Raw genomic sequence first — 21,026 nt, 5'->3', positions numbered from 1 at the left:
CACACAAAGGACTAAATATTAAGGACATCATTCAATTAAAGACAACCAACAAGGTAGCAGTATTAACTTGGCAAGGTGCTTAGGGAGGAATGGACTGTGGCACGGTTCATGGTAATATTGCCCAGCAGAAAAGTTGATTGGGCAGCAGAGAGAATGTGTTTACATCATTCACATGGTTTTTTCGGCCGTTGCACTAAGATTGGAGACTGATAGCCAAGAATCTGGCAGTGGTGGGATTTGAACCCACGCTCTATCGAGACTGGAGCCTAAATCCAGCGCCTTAGACCACTCGGCCACACTACCACTCTTTGCACCTTTCTTGGACCACTTTGAACTCCAAAATAAAAAAATAACACAAGACACCAAATTCGGAACGGGCATTCAAGTCACTGAACCTTAAAGAGATTCAACACAGGAAGCTGTTTCAGCTCGCCAATGTGTCCTGTGGACTAACTGACTGAAGACTAGAAGACGGTTCTTACAACATGGCCAATGTTGCCAACCATCAGTGCACGAGCCATGGGGAACTGTGTGTACCTGGAAGCTTATCTTGTCCTAAGAACCGCAATTTTTAGAATGTTGACTGGGCAGCAGAGAAATGGGATCATTACTTACAATCGGACTGACTCTGACTTGAGTGCAGTAAGTATTTCAAGAATTCTCACTCTCTGCCATGCAGTGGTGGGATGACCCACGCCTCTCATGAGACTGGAGCCTAAACCCAGCGCCTTAGACCACTCGGCCACACTACCACCTTTGGGTTTTTCTGGACCACTTTGAAGTCCAGATGACCAAGAAGAAAAAAAACACAAACATACCAATCCTAACAGGCAGTCAAGTCACTGAACCCTTACAGTCAAACACAGGAAGCTGTTTCAGCTCGCCAATGTGTCTGTGGACTACAGCTGGGCATGTGCAGTTGGCAAAAGCTTGGGCCATTATGCTTGTGCCATTTATAGGAACCGTCTCTAAGAATAAATCCAGTAAAATTGCAAAATGAAGATGGATTGGCAGACAATCTCCCGAGAATTCTCTACTGCACGCAATGGGGCAACACTTATAATCCAGAACATGGCAGTGGTGGGATTTGAACCCACGCCTCTATAGAGACTGGAGCCTAAATCCAGCGCCTTAGACCACTCGGCCACACTACCACGCTTTGGAACTTCTTTGACCACTTGAAGCTCCAGAATACCAAGAGAAAAATAACAAAAAGCACCAAATTCTAACAGGCATCAAGACACTGGACCAACATACTACCTAGAGACTCACAATAGAAAGGGCCACAGTGTTAATGTGTGTACCTGAAAGCTTACCCGTCATAAAACGGAGCTTTAATCAGAACTCAACTTTCAGAAGGTTCAGTGGTAGCTTTGCTAGCCTCAAGCTGAGGTGAGGAGTTTGATACAGACGTCTGGGGAGCTACTCTCGGCTCCACAGGTTTTGTGTCATTTGTAGATTGATTCAGGACATTTATCAAACTTCAAATAACTCCCTCTGCAGCACGAAGGGCTCATATGGGCCCTCATGTATCGCTCTAGAGTTCACCTTTAAAGCCGTATTAAATGATGCAAGTAAAAACCTATCAATCAGACGAACAGAACCCAAAGGCTTTTATGACAAGCTGCTTAAAAGCGTATGTTTTTTTTGGCAGCCAAGAAGAAGATAATCAAAAGCAGGATGTGTGGTATTAATGCAGTAATAGTTTGTAATGCTACTAGCAGCAGAGGTGGCTGCATTGTAAAGCAACCATGCAAACCCGTTTCCTGCTGTTTGAACTTGAACGACCTCGCATCAAACAGAATAAGTGAAATACTTTTTTTCCTTTCTTCACCTCCTCTCATTCCCTTCTCCAGTCATTCACTCAAATCAAGGTGACCCTCGCTCCTGCCTCCTCCCTCCTTTTTCCACCCTCACTCTTTCATCACACACTTCCCTAATACTCTGTCACTCAGAAAAGAGCCTGCCGGAAAAGAGAGTGCAAGGTGTGTGTGTGGTGTGTGTGTGTGAACATTAGCTGGTATTTGTGTGTGCACACGGTCTGCATGAATATGAGGAGGGAGGCAGCCAAGAGGCAACTAAGAAATAAACTGCGAAAAGGAAGGAGACAGGTGTGAAAACAAAAGAGCGGATTAGGAAATGATTCCTCAAATCACAAGTTACAGGCTGATGTCTTGTCAGGTGCTGCTGTTAACTTGTCAGTAACCGTGTGCGCTCTTTGGTCTGGACATAGGAGTCTGCCGTAAAAATGGTTGTATGGGGTTACCCAAATTAGAGGCACCTTACCTGGTACAGCGTGCCAAGCACTATGGCTGAGTCGTACCGCAGCAGACAGAGTTCATATTAACCCACAGCCTTTGCTGCATGTTACCCCTTATCCTCATCATGGCACGGGGGGACTCAAGCCATCCCAGCTGACGTTGGGCAAGAGGCAGGGAACCCTCTGAAGGAACCCACACAGACACAGGGAGAACAGAACAATAACACAAAAGCTATAAAGTCATAAGTAACTAAAGTTTGTGATAATGAAAGCTACAGCATCTTCATGGCTGTGGAGGCAAACTGTTGAGTGAGTGGTGGTAATGGTCAATAAAATAACAATGACACACTACTTTTGCAAAGCTTCATGTACACTTATTCCAAATACTGAAGGTCTATCAGAACTATCATTATGATAGAGTCAATTCTCAAAATTATTAATGTATTTGTTTTCAGTGCTTACACAGTTTTTACAGACTCCAAGAATCTGGAGAAGAACATGGCAGTGGTGGGATTTGAACCATCGCCTCCATAGAGACTGGAGCCTAAATCCAGCGCCTTAGACCACTCGGCCACACTACCACTCTTTGGAGGTTTCTTGGACACTTTCCGTGAACTCCAAGAGAAAGACAAAGAGAAAAATAACACAATATGAACGTGCAAAAAAAAGAAGACAACCATTGGCAGACGCTCACCCAAGATGACTCAACTGATTGTAGAGTATCAAGTGACTTGCATGCATGAGTTTCTTCATTTCTACCATTATCCCAATTAGAGACTGATACCAAGCATTAGGAGAAACATGGCAGTGGTGGGATTTGAACCCACGCCTCCATAGAGACTGGAGCCTAAATCCAGCGCCTTAGACCACTCGGCCACACACCACTTTGTCAACTTTCTTTGGACCACTTGAAGCTCCAGAATACCAGACAAAAAAAAGGAAGGAAAATACAAAAAACACACAAAAGGACTAAATATTAAAAAAGTCATCGTTCACAGTAAGCAGTCTAACTTGGCAAGGTGCTTTATGGACAGCTGACTGTTGCACTGTTCAGTGGTAATATTTGCACACAGAATTGATTGGGCAGCAGAGAGTATGTATGTGTAGATGTATGTGTACATACATTCACATGGAGTTTTTTTTCATTTTCTCGTCAGCCCTAAGAAGAGACTGATAGTCCAAGAATCGGTGAAGAACATGGCAGTGGTGGGATTTGAACCCACGCCTCCATGAGACGGGAGCCTAAATCCACGCCTTAGACCACTCGGCCACACTACCACTTTGGCGGTTTTCTTGGACCACTTTGAAGCTCCAAAATCCAAAATATAAGCAAACAATACACTTGTTGTTGAATGCTAAAGAAAAACTCCTATGGGCACAATGGTCACTTCTGCTCCCACCTTATGAAGAGGGAGGAATGCCTGCAAACTAGCCAGCTCGCTACCTTTCTCACTGTCTTCATCTCTTCAGTGTCCAAGGTCATGACAACTGAGAAAAACTCTATCCACTCTACCAGATGTGATTGTAAGCTCATAAGTGGACCTAATTATTAGCTTTTTTTTTTGTCAAAGTAAATGTTTTTTCCAAACTTTAAACAATCTTTCTTCCTCCTTCACACTTTTTCATTCTAATTCTAAGTAAACCACACATGTACTAAAGCAGCAAACTGGTCCTGTAGCTTCTCACTGCTGTTTTTTTTTCCTGTCCCTGTCAGAGTATGTCCAGTACCAACCAGGATTATTCAGGTGCTCAATAAATCCCATCACACCATGTCTCCTTCCACTGTGAAGGTCAGCCAAGGTCCTAACGAGTGTCCCTGGCATAGTTTGGTCTCTGGCTTTTAGCCGTGTCCCAGCTCTGAATGGCCTGGATTTATGTGCTGCTACATAAGCCTTTTCTTCCCATCCTCTCCCTCTCTCTCTCTCTTTGTTATTTTCAATCCTCTCAACTCACTCCCCTTCTTGTGCTCCTTCACGCCATCCACCACATAGACACTCTTTATTTCTCTTCCAGTATCAGTAGCGCAGCATATGGCTTTCCTCCTACATTTATGAAGTGTTCAATGGCCCCTCTCCCTCTCAGTCGTGATGCAATGTCCTTTAGGTTTCAATTAAATACCCCTGTACCCTCTCGGGCAGGCTTTACATGATGTATGGTGTGTGTTGTGTGTGTGTGTGTATAAGAGGTATCCATCCCTCTGAAAGCTTCCCTCGATCTGATTCATGGTGGTTCTAATGATATTTAACCTGCCGGGCCATTTTGAAAATGGGCCCTGGTCATAAAAATACCTGATGTATGGTTCATCTGGTGTCACGCACTCACATCACGCATACACGCATTACGCATAACAAACACGCACACAAGCAAATGCAAAAACACAAGTCATGACCATGTGTGTGCTACTTTTAACTTGCTGCTTTTTCATTAACTCCAGCCTCCACGTGCCACGGGGTGAGGGCAGTCCATTCATAGTTTCTCTTCTTAATATTATTATCTATATTTCACCTCCACCATTATCTGCCCTGTAGATCTGCTCGCCCCAGCTGAGTTCATAATTAACCCCCCAGCCTCAATACTGATGACTGCTAAATAGATATGCTCCAGCAAAGGGAGGCTTTCATCACACCGACACCTTTTTTTTTTTGGACAGTTTTTTAGAGAAGGAATCTTTCTGGAGTTGCAGATTAAGATGTACAGTTTAAAGTCATTCTTGACGATGTGTGGCAAACAGTCTCTTTCTTAGAAGACACTACTAAATGTTTGCATTAGTCACATTGCTGTCGATTAAAATGAAGTTCTCAGTTATTATTGTGTCTGTTTGCAAGTCTCTGTAATCCAGTGTCTTAACCTCCATCACATATTAACTGCTAAATCCCAGATCTATATTCTTCGTATAAATTCACAGATCTTCGATTGACCATCAGATTGGGGTGGTTCTTTTCTGGGCTGTGAAGCCCCCTGTCAAAATTGTTTTGTAATATGTGCTGCTTCTTTATAAATAATATGACTTGATTAAATGTGACTGATATTACATCCTAATCATAAGTTTATTGTTTCGTACTTTTTACGGTGATTTATTACTTCTACTATAGTTGCATCTGTTTGGATCTGTGCTTAATGAGCTAGCTTGTGTTGTGAATACAAAAATGTTCACTGAAGACACCGGAGGGAAATCTACGTGGCATATCGTGTGTTGAACACTTCCCCTCCATCTCGCACTTTCAGTAGAGTATAAACACGGTTACTGTCTGTCTTAAGATCTATTCTGACACTAACTTCAGTGTTTTGCCAGCTCGGTACAAAACTAGACATTATTTATTCTGTTGGATTAGTAGCTCAGCATCCACCTCTCTGCAATAGAGCTACCACATTATTATGGTGCGTGACATTTACCTAGAATATAAACATACTGCATATCTGAGTTTACAACAACGTATTAAGGTACCATTGAGGATAATGAGTGTAATACTAATTAGAAACAGCAAATCAGACAACAGGTCACAATTCAAGCAGGGAGAAACAGGCAGCACGAAAACAAGATAATGACCCAATGCCCACTAAAACAAGGTGACACGTACAACTTTGACATGTTACAGAAAGATTAGATTAGAGACTAATACCTCAAGCCTCAGGAGCAGATCATGGCAGTGGTGGGATTTGAACCCACGCCTCCACAGAGACTGGAGCCTAAATCCAGTGCCTTAGACCACTCGGCCACACTACCACTCTCAGCAGCTTTCTTGGACCACTTTGAAGCTCCAGAATACCAAGAGAAAAATAACACAAAAGTACCAAATCCTAAACAGGCAGTCAAGCCACTGGACCCTTACAGCAATTCAACTGAGGAAGCAGTTTAATTTGTCTGTTGTTGGTTGGCAAGATTGGCCATTAGCAGAGGATGGTTTCGATCCATCGAAACCGTCCACCGTCTCTCGAGAATTTGATGAATCCAGGGAACTTGCAAAAAAAAAGGAGACAGGCTTGGCAGACGCCCTCCCAAGATGACTGCACTGCATAGCAGTGGGCCAACCTCCTGATTGTAGAGTATCAAGTGACTTGCGTTTACATGAGTTTTGTCATTGTTCTGACATTATCTTGAGTTTAGAGACTGATAGTCCCAGCACCAGGAGAAGAATATGGCAGTGGTGGGATTTGAACCCACGCCTCCATAGAGACTGGAGCCTAAATCCAGCGCCTTAGACCACTCGGCCACACTACCACACTTTGCAGCTTTCTTGGACCACTCTGAAGCTCCAGAATACCAGACAAAAAAAAAGGAAGAAAAAAAATGCAAAAAAAAAAAACTCACAAAAAGACTAAATATAATACAGCCATCATTCACATCAAAGGTAGCAGTTTTTAGTTATTTCATTTTTCTGCTGTTGCCCTAAGATTGGAGACTGATAGTCCAGGAACCTGGTGAAGAACATGGCAGGATTTGAACCCACGCCTCCATCGAGACTGGAGCCTAAATCCAGCGCCTTAGACCACTCGGCCACACTACCACGCTTTGCAGTCTTCTTGGACCACTTTGAAGCTCCACAATACCAAGATAAAAATAACACAAGAACACCAAATTCTGAACGGGCATTCAAGTCACTGAACCCTTACAGAGATTCAACACAGGAAGCTGTTTCAGCTCGCCAATGTGTCTGTGGACTAACTGACTGAAGACTAGAAGACGGTTCTTACAACATGGCCAATGTTGCCAACCATCAGTGCAAGCTTATCTTGTCCTAAGAACCGCAATGTTTTAGAAAATGTTGATTGGGCAGCAGAGAAAAAGAGAGGAATTCATTATCTTTGACAATGCGGAACATGACCTCTGGACTTTAGAGTGTCAAGTCACTTAAATTCACAGGAATTTCTTCACTCTTCTGCCATGGCAGTGGTGGGATTTGAACCCAGGCCTCCATAGAGACTGGAGCCTAAATCCAGCGCCTTAGACCACTCGGCCACACTACCACCTTTTGTGGTTTGCTTGGACCACTTTGAAGGTCCAGATGACCAAGAGAAAAAAAACAAACATACCAAATCCTTAACAGGCAGTCAAGTCACTGAACCCTTACAGTGAATCAACACAGGAAGCAGTTTCAGCTCGCCAATGTGTCTGTGGACTAGCTGGACATTGGTTGGCAAGCTTGGCCATTAGCAGAGGATGGTTTCGATCCATCGACCTCTGGGTTATGGGCCCAGCATGCTTCTGCTGTGCCACTCTGCTCCAGTGCATGGTTATAGGAACCGTCTCTCGAGAATTTGATAAATCCAGTAAAATTGCATCTCCCGAGATATCACTACTGCACAGCAATGGGGCGACCTGCTGATTATCCAGAACATGGCAGTGGTGGGATTTGAACCCACGCCTCTATAGAGACTGGAGCCTAAATCCAGCGCCTTAGACCACTCGGCCACACTACCACGCTTTGCAACTTTCTTGGACCACTTTCCAGAATACCAAGAGAAAAATAACAAAAGCACCAAATTCTAAACAGGCAGTCAAGACACTGGACACAGACATACTACCTAGATGACTCTACTACATAGCAATGGGCCACAGTGTTAATGTGTGTACCTGAAAGCTTACCCGGTCATAAAAACTGGAATGCTTTAATTCAGAACTCAACATTTTCAGAAGGTTCAGGTGTGTTAGCTTTGCTGCTAGCCTCAAGCTGAGGTGAGGAGTTTGATACAGACGTCTGGTGAGCTCACTTCTCTGGCTCCACAGGTTTTGTGTCATTTGTAGTATTGATTCAAGACATTTATCAAACTTCAAATAACTCCCTCTGCAGCCATGCAGGGCTCATATGGGCCCTCATATGTATCGCTCTAGAGTTCACCTTTAAAGCCGTATTAAATGATGCAAGCAAAGAACCTATTTCAATCAGACGAACAGACCCAAAGGCTTTTATGACAAGCTGCTTAAAAGCATATTGTTTTTTTTAGCAGCCAAGAAGAAGTATAATCAAAAAGCAGGATAAGTGGTGGTATTAATAGCAGTAATAGTGCTAATGCTACCAGCAGCAGAGGTGGCTGCATTGTAAAGCAACACATGTACAACCCGTTTCCTGCTGTTTGAACTTGAACGACCTCGCATCAACAGAATAAGTGAAATACTTTTTTTTTCTTTCTTCATCCTCCTCTCATTCCCTTCTCCAGTCATTCACTCAAATCAAGGTGACCCTCGCTCTTGCCCTCCTCCCTCCTTTTTCCACCCTCCCTCTTTTCCATCACACACTTCCCTAATACTCTGTCACTCAGAAAAGAGCCTGCCGGAAAAGAGAGAGCAAGGTGTGTGTGTGTGTGTGTGTGTGTGTGTGTGTGTGTGTGTGTGTGTGTGTGTGTGTGTGTGTGTGTGTGTGTGTGTGTGTGTGTGTGTGTGTGTGTGTGTGTGTGTGTGTGTGTGTGTGTGTGTGTGTGTGTGTGTGTGTGCGTGTGTGTGTGTGTGTGTGAACATCAGCTGGTATTTGTGTGTGCACACGGTCTGCATGAATATGAGGAGGGAGGCAGCCAAGAGGCAACTAAGAACTAAACTGCGAAAAGTGAAGGAGACAGGTGTGAAACAAAAAGAGCGGATTAGGAAATGATTCCTCAAATCACAAGTTACAGGCTGATGTCTTGTCAGGTGCTGCTGTTAACTTGTCAGTAACCGTGTGCGCTCTTTGGTCTGGACATAGAAGGAGTCTGCCGTAAAAACTGGTTGCATGGGGTTACCCAAATTAGAGGGCACCTTACCTGGTACAGCGTGCCAAGCACTATGGCAGAGTCCGTACCACAGCAGACAGAGTTCATATTAACCCACAGCCTTTTGCTGCATGTTATCTCTTATCCTCATCACGGCACGGGGGGACTCAAGCCAATCCCAGCTGACGTTGGGCAAGAGGCAGGGAACCCTCTGAAGTGAACCCACACAGACACAGGGAGAACAGAACAATAATACAAAAGCTATTAAAGTTATTAAGTAACTAAAGTTTGTGATAACTGAAAGCTACAGTCATCTTTCATTGGCTGTGAAGACGCAACTGTTTAGTGAGTGGTGACACCACTTACTTTTGCAAAGCTTCATGTACTACTTATTCCAAATACTGAAGGTCTATCAGAACTATCATTATGATAGAGTTGAATTCTCAAAATTGTTAATGTATTAGTTCTCACACAGTTGTTTATCATGTACTCCAAGAATCTGGTGAAGAACATGGCAGTGGTGGGATTTGAACCCACGCCTCCATAGAGACTGGAGCCTAAATCCAGCGCCTTAGACCACTCGGCCACACTACCACTCTTTGCAGGTTTCTTGGACTGCTTTCAAGCTCCATAATACCAAGAGAAAAATAACACAAAAGCACCAAATTGTAAACAGGAAGTCAAGCCACTGTACCCTTAAAGCGATTCAACACAGGAAGCAGTTCTAGCTTGCCAACATGTCAGTGGGTTAGCTGGCTGTTTGTTAGCAACACTGGCAATTAGCAGAGGATGGTTTCGATCCATCGACCTCTGGGTTATGGACCCAGCACTCTTCTGCTGGGCCACTCTGCTCCAGTGTACAATTGTGAGAACCGTCTCAAGAAAATTTTGATGAATCCAGTGAACTTGCAAAAAAAAGACAACATTGGCGAACGCTCACCCAAGATGACTCAACTGATTGTAGAGTTGCATTGACCTCAGTTTCTTCATTTTTCTACCATTATCCCAAGTTTAGAGACTGCTAATGAAGCATTAGGAGAAGAACATGGCAGTGGTGGGATTTGAACCCACGCCTCCATAGAGACTGGAGCCTAAATCCAGCGCCTTAGACCACTCGGCCACACTACCACTTTGTGCAACTTGCTTGGACCACTTTGAAGCTCCAGAATACCAGACAAAAAAAAGGAAGGAAAAAAATACAAAAAACACACAAGAGGACTAAATATTATACAGCCATCGTTCACATTAAAGACAACCAACAAAGGTAGCAGTCTTAACTTGGCAATGTGCTTATAGACGAGCTGACTGTTGCACTGTTCAGTGGTAATGTTGCCCACCAGAAAATTTTAATTGGGCAGCAGAGAGAATGTGTTACATACATTCACATGAGTTTTTTTCATTTTTCTGTCATTGCCCTAAGAATGGAGACTGATAGTCCAAGAATCCAGTGAAGAATCTGGCAGTGGTGGGATTTGAACCCACGCCTCCATCGAGACTGGAGCCTAAATCCAGCGCCTTAGACCACTCGGCCACACTACCACCTTTTGTGATTGTCTTGGACCACTTTGAAGCTCCAGAATACCAAGATATAAGCATAAACAATACACTATGTTGTTGAATAGCTAAAGAAAAACTCCTATGGTGCGTGCACATATGGTACGCGTCATGCTCCCACCTTATGAAGAGGGGAGGAATGCTCTGCAAACTAGCCAGCTCGCTACCTTCTCTCACTGTCTTCATCTCTTCAGCTGTCCAAGGTCATGACAACTGAGAAAACTCTATCCACTCTATCCAGATGTGATTGTAAGCTCATAAGTGGACCTAAATTATTTGCTTTTTTTTTGTCAAAGTAAATGTTTTTTCCAAACTTTAAACTTTCTTCCTCCTTCACACTTTTTCATTCTAAATTCTAAGTAAACCACACATGTACTAAAGCAGCAAACTTGGTCCTGTAAGCTTCTCACTGCTGTTTTTTTTCCTGTCCCTGTCAGAGTATGTCCAGTACCCAACAGGATTATTCAGGTGCTCCAATAAATCCCATCATCACCATGTCTCCTTCCACTGTAAGGTCAGCCAAGGTCCTAACGAGTGTCCCTGGCTATAGTTTGGTCTCTGGCTTTTTATAGCCGTGTCCCAGCTCTGAATGGCTCTGGATTTATGTGCTGCTACATAAGCCTTTTCTCTCACTCTCTCTCTCCCTCTCTCTCTCTCTTTGTTATTTTCTAACCTCACTCACCCTTCTTGTGCTCCTTCACTCCACTCCACCACATAGACACTCTTTATTTCTCTTCTCAGTATTCATGTAGCGCAGCATATGGCTTTCCTCCTACATTTATGAAGTGTTCAATGGCCCCTCTCCCTCTCAGTCGTGATGCATATGTCCTTTAGGTTTCAATTAAATACCCCTGTACCTTCTCTGGCAGGCTTTACATGATGACGATGTGTGTTGTGTTGTGTGTGTGTTTGTGTGTGTATAAGAGGTATCCATCCCTCTGAAAGCTTCCCTCGATCTGATTCATGGTGGTTCTAATGATATTTAACCTGCCGGGCCATTTTGAAAATGGGCCCTGGTCATAAAAATACCTGATGTATGGTTCCATCTGTGTGTCACGCACTCACATCACACATACACGCTATTACGCATACAACACACGCACACAAGCAAATGCAAAAACACAGAGTCATGACCATGTGTGTGCTACTTTTAACCTTGCTGCTTTTATCATTAACTCCAGCCTCCACGTGCCACGGGGTGAGGGCAGTCCATTCATTAGTTTCTCTTCTTAATATTATTATCTATATTTCACCTCCACCATTATCTGCCCTGTAGATCTGCTCGCCCCAGCTGAGCTCATAATTAACCCCCCAGCCTCAATACTGATGACTGCTAAATATGATATGCTCCAGCAAAGGGAGGCTTTCATCACACCGACACCTTTTTTTTTTGGACAGTTTTTAGAGAAGGAATCTTTCTGGAGTTGCAGATTAAAGATGTACAGTTTAAAAGTCATTCTAGTGTTGGAAACTGATTGGTGGTGGGTGTGCAAACAGTCTCTTTCTTTAGAAGACACTACTAAATGTTTGCATTAGTCACATTGCTGTCGATTTATTGTTGATTTATTATTATCAGTTATTATTGTGTCTGTTTGCAAGTCTCTGTAATTCAGTGTCTTGACCTCCATCACATATTTAACTGCTAAAATCCCAGATTTATATTCTTCGTATAAATTCACAATTGTTCTGATTGACCATCAGATTGGGGTGGTTCCTTTTCTGGGCTGTGAAGCCCCTCTGGTCAAAATTGTGTTTTGTAGTAATGTGCTAGCCTTTATAAATAATATTGACTTGATTAAATGTGACTGATATTACAATCATAATCATAATGTTATTGTTTCAGTACTTTTTACGGTGATTTATTACTTCTACTATAGTTGCATCTGTTGGATCTGTGCTTTAATGAGCTAGCTTAGTGTTGTGAATACAAAAATGTTCACTGAAGACACCGGAGGGAAATCTACGTGCGATATTGTGTGTTGAACACTTCTCCTCCATCTCGCACTTTCAGTGGAGTATAAACACGGTTTACTGTCTGTCTTAAGATCTATTTCTGACACTAAGTTCAGTCTGTTGTCATGTTTCGCTCAGCTCGGTACAAAACTAGAGCATTATTTATTCTGTTGGATTAGTAGCTCAGCATCCACCTCTCTGCAATAGAGCTACCACATTATTATGGTGTCTGTGACATTTACCTAGAATATAAACATACTGCATATCTGAGTTTACAACAACGTATTAAGGTACCATTGAGGTATAATGAGTGTAATACTAATTAGAAACAGCAAATCAGACAACAGGTCACAATTCAAGCAGGGAGAACAGGCAGCACGAAAACAAGATAATGACCCAATGCAGACTCAGAGGCTGAACTGGTGCAGATTAATGCTTTATTAGCAAACAGTGAATAAACAAAAGATTACAGATTGTCAGACAGGCTGGGTTCAGGCAGTCCAAACAGTATAAAAGAGAGGCAAAGATAAAAAACAGAAACATGAGGAATGGCTGGAACTCTTGAACACTGAACGACGACGAAGTGACACTGAAACCAGGGAACACACAACTGAATACACAAGTAAAGGCACGAAAACAACACAGGTGAATACTAATCAGGGTGGAACAGACAGTCAAGGAGACACAACACCGCAGGAAGTAAAGTTACAGACACAAGGAGAGGGGGGGATTACAAAATAAAAACAGGAAACACAAGAAACCCAATAAGACAAAAACACTAATAAAAATACATCAAGAACACAAACACAACAGAGTGCAAATGTGTACAGTATGACTTTTTGTATTTTGATAGACATTTCAACAAGGATTTATACAAAAAGACAGATGTCAACAGTAACAGTAAGAAAACTCATCCCAGAACCAGAAACGACCTGAGTCCAGATGCTGCTCCTCTAATGTCAAACAGTCAAATGACTCTCTGCATAGTGTTTACTTGCACATTAAAACACGTCTGAGTTTTATTTCACTTCTTAATGTTAAGGGTAACAAGCCAGAATATGTGCTGATGTCTCAGTTAAATCACACTGTGTAGGCTACTACGACTGTTTCCACAACATTAGCTTCCTGTTCATTGTTTCTGCTGCAGCTTCTTTTGATGACACCAGATATTAGATTATTGTCATCGATGCCTTTTGCTTCAGGCAAGAGTTGTTCATGTTCACAATTATTAATATGGCTTTCCGTAGCCATATAAGTAATTACATGAATCATTAAATGTGTGTCATTACACTTTAAGTTGGAGACTGAGGCTGGATTTTGCACTTGTTTTACTATCTGTAACGCTGGAATCTAACAGCGTCTTCTTGGTCATCACAAAGTGCAATCGGCCAAATTAAAGCTTTCGCTGCTGGTCGATACCTGATCTTTGAGATGAGAAATCAATAACAACGTGACAGGTTAGTTAGTTTGGTTCTGCCATAGAGGTAGATGTCCAAATAGCTTTGCTCATGAGCTTAGTAGGGACTAATGGATATGTCACAAACAGAATACTGCAAAAACACACACACAGGGAGACACACACCTAATGTGTGTGATGTTCTTCATCGAATTTAGCTTCGTTTAGTGATTTCCTACATTCGCCACAATGTCGTCAGACAGCCCCGAGAGAATATGTGCTCCCCTCACAGCTGTGGGTGATGTAGGCTGGTGTAGAAAACAGATGGAGGAAACAAAGAAAGAAGATGGGAACAGTGTTTTCCAGTCATGAAAATACAAGAGATGAGATTTTTTTCCTAACACAAAATACAAACTGTTTCCAATGCACTCCTCCTCTGTGCACTGTCACCAATGAGATCAATGCGTTTTGCCTATGTAAATGCAGCACAGGTGTAAAAATCTGACATATATAAAAATAATGAATAAAACTACACCACAGTACAGCGAGAGTAAGGAAATGTTCAGGAATTATTCCACTTTAAAAGTCAGTGCCAAAGTGAGATAAAGTTGATACTGCTCTCGTCTTTGGATGAGGATTTGTTTTGTAGCCAACCTCAAGTGGACATTTGAGGAACTGCATTAATCTCTCTTTTTTGAAGATAGGTGTCTGTCTGTCTGTCTATTACGTGATGTAAAGGTAGCTTAACCAAAACATCTGCTAGGAGAGTCAGCCCTACGTTAGCTGGAGTTGGTCGCAATGTTGCCAACTTGGCAGCTTTTAGGCCAAACCCTCTCAGCGACATTACTACTGCAAACCGACTAGTGATACATTTAGCGACTCACATACCATCAGTATGCAAAATTACCATTCAACAGCTAGTGCTACACTCCTTGAGAGAAATCTGAACTTAATTTTGACCAAATATGTCGTTACTTTTTTTGGTGAGCAGAGCTGTTTTTCTCATTTGTTTGTTTTTTTTACAGTGTGAACTGCTTTAGGCTGAGTTTTACTTTAATTCTCTATAATATGGGCCTAACCGTAATTCATAGGGCACCCTCGATCTATTCCTAATCCTAACATTAAACCTAAATTCCTAAAGTCTAAAGCCTTAGAGTGAAAGAGGCTCAGTGTCAGTCAAGAGGCTTAAATTTCTCTGTTAAATAAACTTCTCTAAATATTGAAGTAATGCACATATATTCACTCATATGTGCATTTGCTCTTAACACTACATCGTTTATATACACATTCCCACAAACACACACATTCTCACACTCAGCGTTGTGCATACACACCAACATCAGCATGCACCATGTATCTTGAAGCCTAAAGGTTGGCTTAGCCCTGAGGGTTGGAAAGATTATTATGGGCCAGAGAGTGAGAGAGGGAGAGATGAGCCTCTGAAACTCTGGGAAAAAGAGCCGGGTCCTAACAAATACTCCCAATCTAACAAGCCTGACCCATTTTGCCTGCAGTTAAATGAATTAAGGTTCCACAGAAGTAACCTAATGGGCTCAAATGAAGCCTTTTCTCTGTATCCATTTCTCATTGTTGTATTCTCTGCGTGCATACCTAATAAATGCTTGGGTACAAAAACCTGCTGCTCAGGTATTTTCTGTTTCATGACCGTCGGTTCTAATAATTCCCTTAAAGCTCCCTGTAGATTTCTTACTGTGGCGATACGCTTCCATGGGAAAAATAATCACTGCCTGAATAAGCTCTAAAAAACAAAGCTTTAAAATTCTTTTAAAAAAAATGGACATACTATTTCTTTCTATTTAAGGTGACTTTAAAATGAGTCGCTTGAGCTGACTTAGATATTAAATCTTTCAGCATTATGTAAAGAGCAGTTCTTCTTAAACTACTGTGTGGTTCGAGACTAAAATTGTCAGTGCATTACCATGAGATTGTTTGTTAAGACATTGATTGTTGGCATGGAGATGAACTGCAGTGACCTCGGTGATCTTCTAACACTTTACTTTAGTGCCACCAAGAGGTTGACATTAGTGGTTCCAAGAGAAATATCTCAACTGTTAGATGTATTGTCATTAAATTTGCAAAGACCTTCAAAGATTAAATGGTAATATTTGAGGTGATCCTCTACCAGCAGGTCAAAGGTTACACTTATTCAGTGAAATACCACAATATAGCCTAATTGACACCTTATTAACATCATATTTTGTGCAGATGTTCATAGTCCATGATGGCTTTTAATGACTTTAATTTCCTTGTGATTACTCAGTTTTTACTGAAAAATCTCAAGAACTTGTCACTGTCAGAATCAGACATCCTCTAATATAGTAAGGGGTGTAAGATTTAAGATTTTAAACATCAGGCACACTTTAGAAAAAAAAAAAAGGCAAAAAGCTCAAAATTGAGCAAGTTATGTCGTCAGAAAATTACAGTGATGATAACCCCTTGGTTTATTAACTAGTACTTTCAGGATTTGCTTATGTGTGTAATCTGTAACGGGTGTGTGAGGACCCAATTGCAGTAACCCAGACAACAGGATAGTTTGGTAATGAGCCTTTAATGCCTTCTTCAGTAGTCTTTCCAGCAAACAGGTAATAATGCATGCAGTTCAAAAAACAGGCTTAAACACAGAGTCTCTTGGGACTGAGATATGTCCAACGTCTCATAAGTCCAGCCAGCTGAGAAAATCCAGCAATTTGGCAGCAGGACACCACACCAGCAGGTAAACACCAGGAAGAGAAGAGACAGAGATCATCGGAGACAGAAAGCTGAAGAGTTAAACCGGGAGAACGACAAAGCAGGTTAGTCAGAGAAAGGCAGGTTCAGCAACGGGGAGATCAGGCCAAGGGAAAATGCTGGAGAGTCTGGCCGTGAGTCTGTGAACCAGAGAGGCTTAAATAGTGGCTTGATGCTGATGAGGGGCACCTGAGTACACAGGTGAACAGAGTGAGCAGAGGGGAGGGGAGTGGAAAATTACTGGCAGAGCAGCAGAGGGATGGATTGTGACATAATCACTGTGCAGTGATAGGTGGAGGGAAACAGGTGGGGGGGGGGATCATAATATGTACAAAAAAAAGCTTTGCGGCAGATAAAGACAACTTGTGCCTGATGCTCTCAAAATTATTCAAATAAATCTAACATTGCTGATGACCCTACTGACACTGTAAATTGTAAAATAATCCTCAGATATTTAAATGTCTCACAGATTTGACAACTTGACCATTAATTAAAATCTCACGATTAACAGAATTATTGATCCTCGTAGTGGAATAGAGCCAAACTGTTTGTCAAGCATGAGTTACTCAGCCAATGTGACACTTGCATTTTAGATGCTAACATCTAAATATACCTAAGGAAGATAATTTATCTCTGTACTGACTAAAACTGGTCCTAAAATCGACCCCTGAGGGATCCCTACTGCACAAATGAGGAGCACTTATCACCCACTCTTGCATATTGCCTCTTCTTATTTAAGTAGGATTCCATCCAGGTAAGGGCAATAAAAGACACATTAAATGTAGAAAGTAAAACATTTTGGTGTTGAAATCTAAAAACACAGCTCCAACTTTATCAAGGTAACTTTTGATTTGTTTGATGAAAAAGCTATTTGCCGTTTCTGTTGAATGATGCTTTCAGAACCCAAATTAAATTGGTTGTGGAGTGAATTCGCCTCCATTTAACTGGGAGATCTTCATCAAGTCCAAAGTGTTACGCCATAAGAGAGAGAGAGAGAGAGAGGAGAGGTCCAGACAATTTAACAAAACGAACAAGCCAGTTTGGTTTGGCGAATTAATTCTATGCTCTTGTTGTTGTTGGTCTTGAGAGGTCGGGATCAGGCATATGCTGCCTGTTTTTCACCTGCCAGCAAAGGCACAGCACATGCAGAGGTTCACATAATCCCCCTCAGATCGAACTCTGCATGATCCCTTATTGGCTTCCTATCCATATACATTGGCAAAGCTCGATCAAGCCAAAGATGCAGTGGCTCTGGATTGAACAGGGGTCACTACAGTGGTTTGTCCCTGGATAATCTGTTGTATTGTTTAATTAAAACTAACCCGAGGCAGAACGTTTGCACTCTGACATACACAGACCCCCAAGCAATCATTATGTTCAAAGACTTTTCTATAACATTAGATTTATTTTTTTTCTGATCTCGATTTAATAATAAAGCTACACACTTGAAGCGAAACTGAATCGGGTCTTTCCTCACATCAAACGACTCCTCGCTCTCCGTCTAGCTTCATTGTTTAATTGACGGTTATTGAGAGATAGTTTTGAATCCTGAAGTTGCCTCATAAAGCACCGCGCTGTGCTCTGTGACTTACAAAGGATAATTGTAAACAGCATGTGCTCATTTAGCCTCATCCAAGGTTCATACTTCATTAATCTGACTCCAGCATTAAAGTGACACGCACACACTGTCATTAGGAGGCAGATATGGATGCACAAAGAAAGCACACACACACACAAAGGCCCACCCACACACACTGTGCTTTGATTTAGCTTGTAAGACAGACATCTCCTCTCACATCGTCTGCTTGAATGCATATTACTTACTATATAGCTTCTCTTCCATTTAATTAAAAAACTTATTTAATTATGATGATGGCAGTAACTTTTTTTTAAAATTATGATACATTTATAACTGTTTAAATATCAAAACAATCTAACTTTAAACATGCGTATAAAAGTCTGTGGAGTTTTTTGTCTTTTATTTCTAAGACAGATTATTCATTAAACTATCAATATAAATGAACATTAATACAAAACAGACACAGTATATTACAGATCTCTTCCATGCCTTATGATTTGTGGATAAAATGAACTAATTTCAAGTCCATCTGGAGTTGACTATAACATATAAATCCACCACTTAGTTGAATTTACCACGGATCCCCAAAAATCCTGTTCTTAGACAACAATAATATAATCCAGTGGAAATGTCTCCGTGCCTGTGTGTGCTTCATTTCATTTCGTGCAGACCGAGGGAAAACAAACACATTGTTGCCTTTCACTGCTTCTTGTTCTTCACGTTATTACAAAGCACGAAGTCTCATGCTCTGACAGGTAACGCATCGATCGGACATTGATTTTGGCGCCTGTCATAGACCCACACAAAGAAAATCAAATTCCAGTGACTGACAGCAGCTCGTGCACGATCTGATGTGTTTATTTATGTTCTCCGGTGCCACAAAGAACTCGATAGGGAACAACTAATCACGAGAATGATTGGTCAAGACTACAAACGGACATCATGCATGAAAAATAATGATGGGGAAACAAAAACAGAAGCATTTTGTGCCGGCATAGTCTCTTTTCTCGCTCATGTTTTATTAGGGAGAACTGGACATGGCTTTTCTGGTGTAACTCCCTTTCACTTTCTGATAGATCAGGGAAAATACTAGCACTCGACTGTGCATGTATGTTACCATGGTTACAGAATAGGCAATCACTACACCAGAGATGTTTTCTTCGCTACAGTTACTACTCTTACATAACCTTCAGATCATCAAATCTAATCTCACCCAACCCTCCAGATCTAGTCTTTGCTTTCACGCCACAAATGAGCCGCCCGAGTGACCCTCGTTTTCACACGGACCAGGTCTGCTTGTTTGATCCGCACCACAGTTCAGCCAACAGCTCTGGAGTCCATTTGACCTCAACCAAACAAGTGATCTCTTTGTCAGATTAAGACAAACATTCAAGGTCTTAACCCTTTCAAAGATTGAATGTGAGAAAGAACACTCTGTTTTGTGTTTACTGTGTTTTCTGTTCATGTAATATTGGTTTGTGGAATTGATGATCTACATGTCACATGAGTAAGTAAACGGATATAAGGAACCAGCCTCAGACAACATGCTGATGAAACTTAAGACATTAGACATAATAATGTCTCCTTTAGGATCCACTTCCAACGAATGAAGTAGAATAAAGTCAGAGAAACATAGAGGGAGAGAGAAAAGAGGTTGGTGAGAGCCAGAGTGGGACTTTGGAAATGTAATATCCAGCTGATAAATCATAGTGACTGTCAGGTGCTCAGTCATCTGATAATATGACAGACAGTTGCTAGACGGCTTCCTCTTCAACCCACCGCTAATTATAGACAGGCATAATGAACTTCAGTGTGTGTGTGAGTGAGTGTGATCATGTGCATGTGTGAAACTCATTTTTGTTGCATCCATCACGGAGGTTCTGTTTTCAGTGCAGTTTGATTGTTTGTCTCTCAGCAGGATTACAGAAATATTTAGCGGCTGCACTTACATTTTTATATATGATAGAAAACTGGACGCTAAGCCTTGTCGGAGATCTGCGTTCTCCACGCGCCCCTCTGTGTTGGAGTAACTGGTTTATTTTTGGTGTCTTCTAACACGCGTGATCGTGCTGGTATGATTGAGTGTCTCATTCTCATGTAGATGCTTGACGAAACTGTCTGCTTCTATAAATGTTTCTGAAAAGTCAGCCTGACAGCTGGAAATTTTGGTGATGAAGCCGCAGACAGTTTGATTGCTGAGCTCACGGCGTTATGGAGTCAGAAGAAGAGAGAGAAGAAAATGCCGTGGGTGTCTGTGTGCATGGGTGCTCACTTGTTTGATATTTCAAGGTCCCCGTATTGAAGCCAGGTCAGGTTTAAGTCATGTCTCGGATAGGTTTTTGTACATTTGTATTACTTCCCTTTGATTCTGTTCACTTGTTTTCAGTAATATGTGTTCAATCTGTTGTCAGTCTGATTGGTTCAGACATTTTAACAATTAGTTTTTGTGGATACAGGAATCTTTTTTTTATGAGACCAAAGAGAGGAATTGAACTGCAAATCATTTCAGATCTCTTTGCTTTTCCTTAGTGTTTGAATACTGACCTTTTGTGCACTTGCAAACTAGTAATCGAGATCAAATTCAGGAGTTGTTCACCTTAAACGTCGGCTGAGAAACTACACCTGACACAACTTGAATGTGGTCTAAGGCTAAGCTTCATTTGAACTGTGATAGACTCCCCACAGCAATAAGGAATCATGAGTACATTTCATCAAGACGTTCTTATACAGACAGTAGAGTAGAGACATATAGGCTCCACTTTATGATGATTTTTCCTTGGAGGGTAGTGGAAGAGAGCACATTTCTGGCTTGTGTACTTGGCAGATGTGGCTCACACAGATTTTTCTCGGGCGAA

General features: G+C 41.8%; 11 non-coding genes across 11 annotated transcripts; all 11 read right to left on the bottom strand.

Annotated features, from left to right (window-relative positions):
• Positions 1 to 222: 222 nt before the first annotated feature.
• On the bottom strand, positions 223 to 303 carry trnal-uag (transfer RNA leucine (anticodon UAG)). Its single transcript has one exon. It is a non-coding gene; the product is annotated as a tRNA-Leu (tRNA).
• Positions 304 to 1,072: 769 nt separating this feature from the next.
• On the bottom strand, positions 1,073 to 1,154 carry trnal-uag (transfer RNA leucine (anticodon UAG)). Its single transcript has one exon. It is a non-coding gene; the product is annotated as a tRNA-Leu (tRNA).
• Positions 1,155 to 2,759: 1,605 nt separating this feature from the next.
• Positions 2,760 to 2,841, bottom strand: trnal-uag (transfer RNA leucine (anticodon UAG)). Its single transcript has one exon. It is a non-coding gene; the product is annotated as a tRNA-Leu (tRNA).
• Positions 2,842 to 3,062: 221 nt separating this feature from the next.
• On the bottom strand, positions 3,063 to 3,143 carry trnal-uag (transfer RNA leucine (anticodon UAG)). Its single transcript has one exon. It is a non-coding gene; the product is annotated as a tRNA-Leu (tRNA).
• A 2,759-nt stretch (positions 3,144 to 5,902) lies between these two features.
• On the bottom strand, positions 5,903 to 5,984 carry trnal-uag (transfer RNA leucine (anticodon UAG)). The gene has a single exon. It is a non-coding gene; the product is annotated as a tRNA-Leu (tRNA).
• Positions 5,985 to 6,397: 413 nt separating this feature from the next.
• Positions 6,398 to 6,479, bottom strand: trnal-uag (transfer RNA leucine (anticodon UAG)). The gene has a single exon. It is a non-coding gene; the product is annotated as a tRNA-Leu (tRNA).
• Positions 6,480 to 7,143: 664 nt separating this feature from the next.
• Positions 7,144 to 7,225, bottom strand: trnal-uag (transfer RNA leucine (anticodon UAG)). Its single transcript has one exon. It is a non-coding gene; the product is annotated as a tRNA-Leu (tRNA).
• Positions 7,226 to 7,596: 371 nt separating this feature from the next.
• On the bottom strand, positions 7,597 to 7,678 carry trnal-uag (transfer RNA leucine (anticodon UAG)). The gene has a single exon. It is a non-coding gene; the product is annotated as a tRNA-Leu (tRNA).
• Positions 7,679 to 9,453: 1,775 nt separating this feature from the next.
• On the bottom strand, positions 9,454 to 9,535 carry trnal-uag (transfer RNA leucine (anticodon UAG)). Its single transcript has one exon. It is a non-coding gene; the product is annotated as a tRNA-Leu (tRNA).
• Positions 9,536 to 9,987: 452 nt separating this feature from the next.
• On the bottom strand, positions 9,988 to 10,069 carry trnal-uag (transfer RNA leucine (anticodon UAG)). The gene has a single exon. It is a non-coding gene; the product is annotated as a tRNA-Leu (tRNA).
• A 329-nt stretch (positions 10,070 to 10,398) lies between these two features.
• trnal-uag (transfer RNA leucine (anticodon UAG)) lies at positions 10,399 to 10,480 on the bottom strand. The gene has a single exon. It is a non-coding gene; the product is annotated as a tRNA-Leu (tRNA).
• Between the last annotated feature and the right edge of the window lie 10,546 nt (positions 10,481 to 21,026).

This window comes from Larimichthys crocea, chromosome I, assembly GCF_000972845.2.
Source record: "Larimichthys crocea isolate SSNF chromosome I, L_crocea_2.0, whole genome shotgun sequence".
NCBI classification, from domain to species: Eukaryota; Metazoa; Chordata; class Actinopteri; family Sciaenidae; genus Larimichthys; species Larimichthys crocea.
Note: the sequence above shows the minus strand (reverse complement) of the source record. Positions and strands in the feature narration are given on the sequence as shown.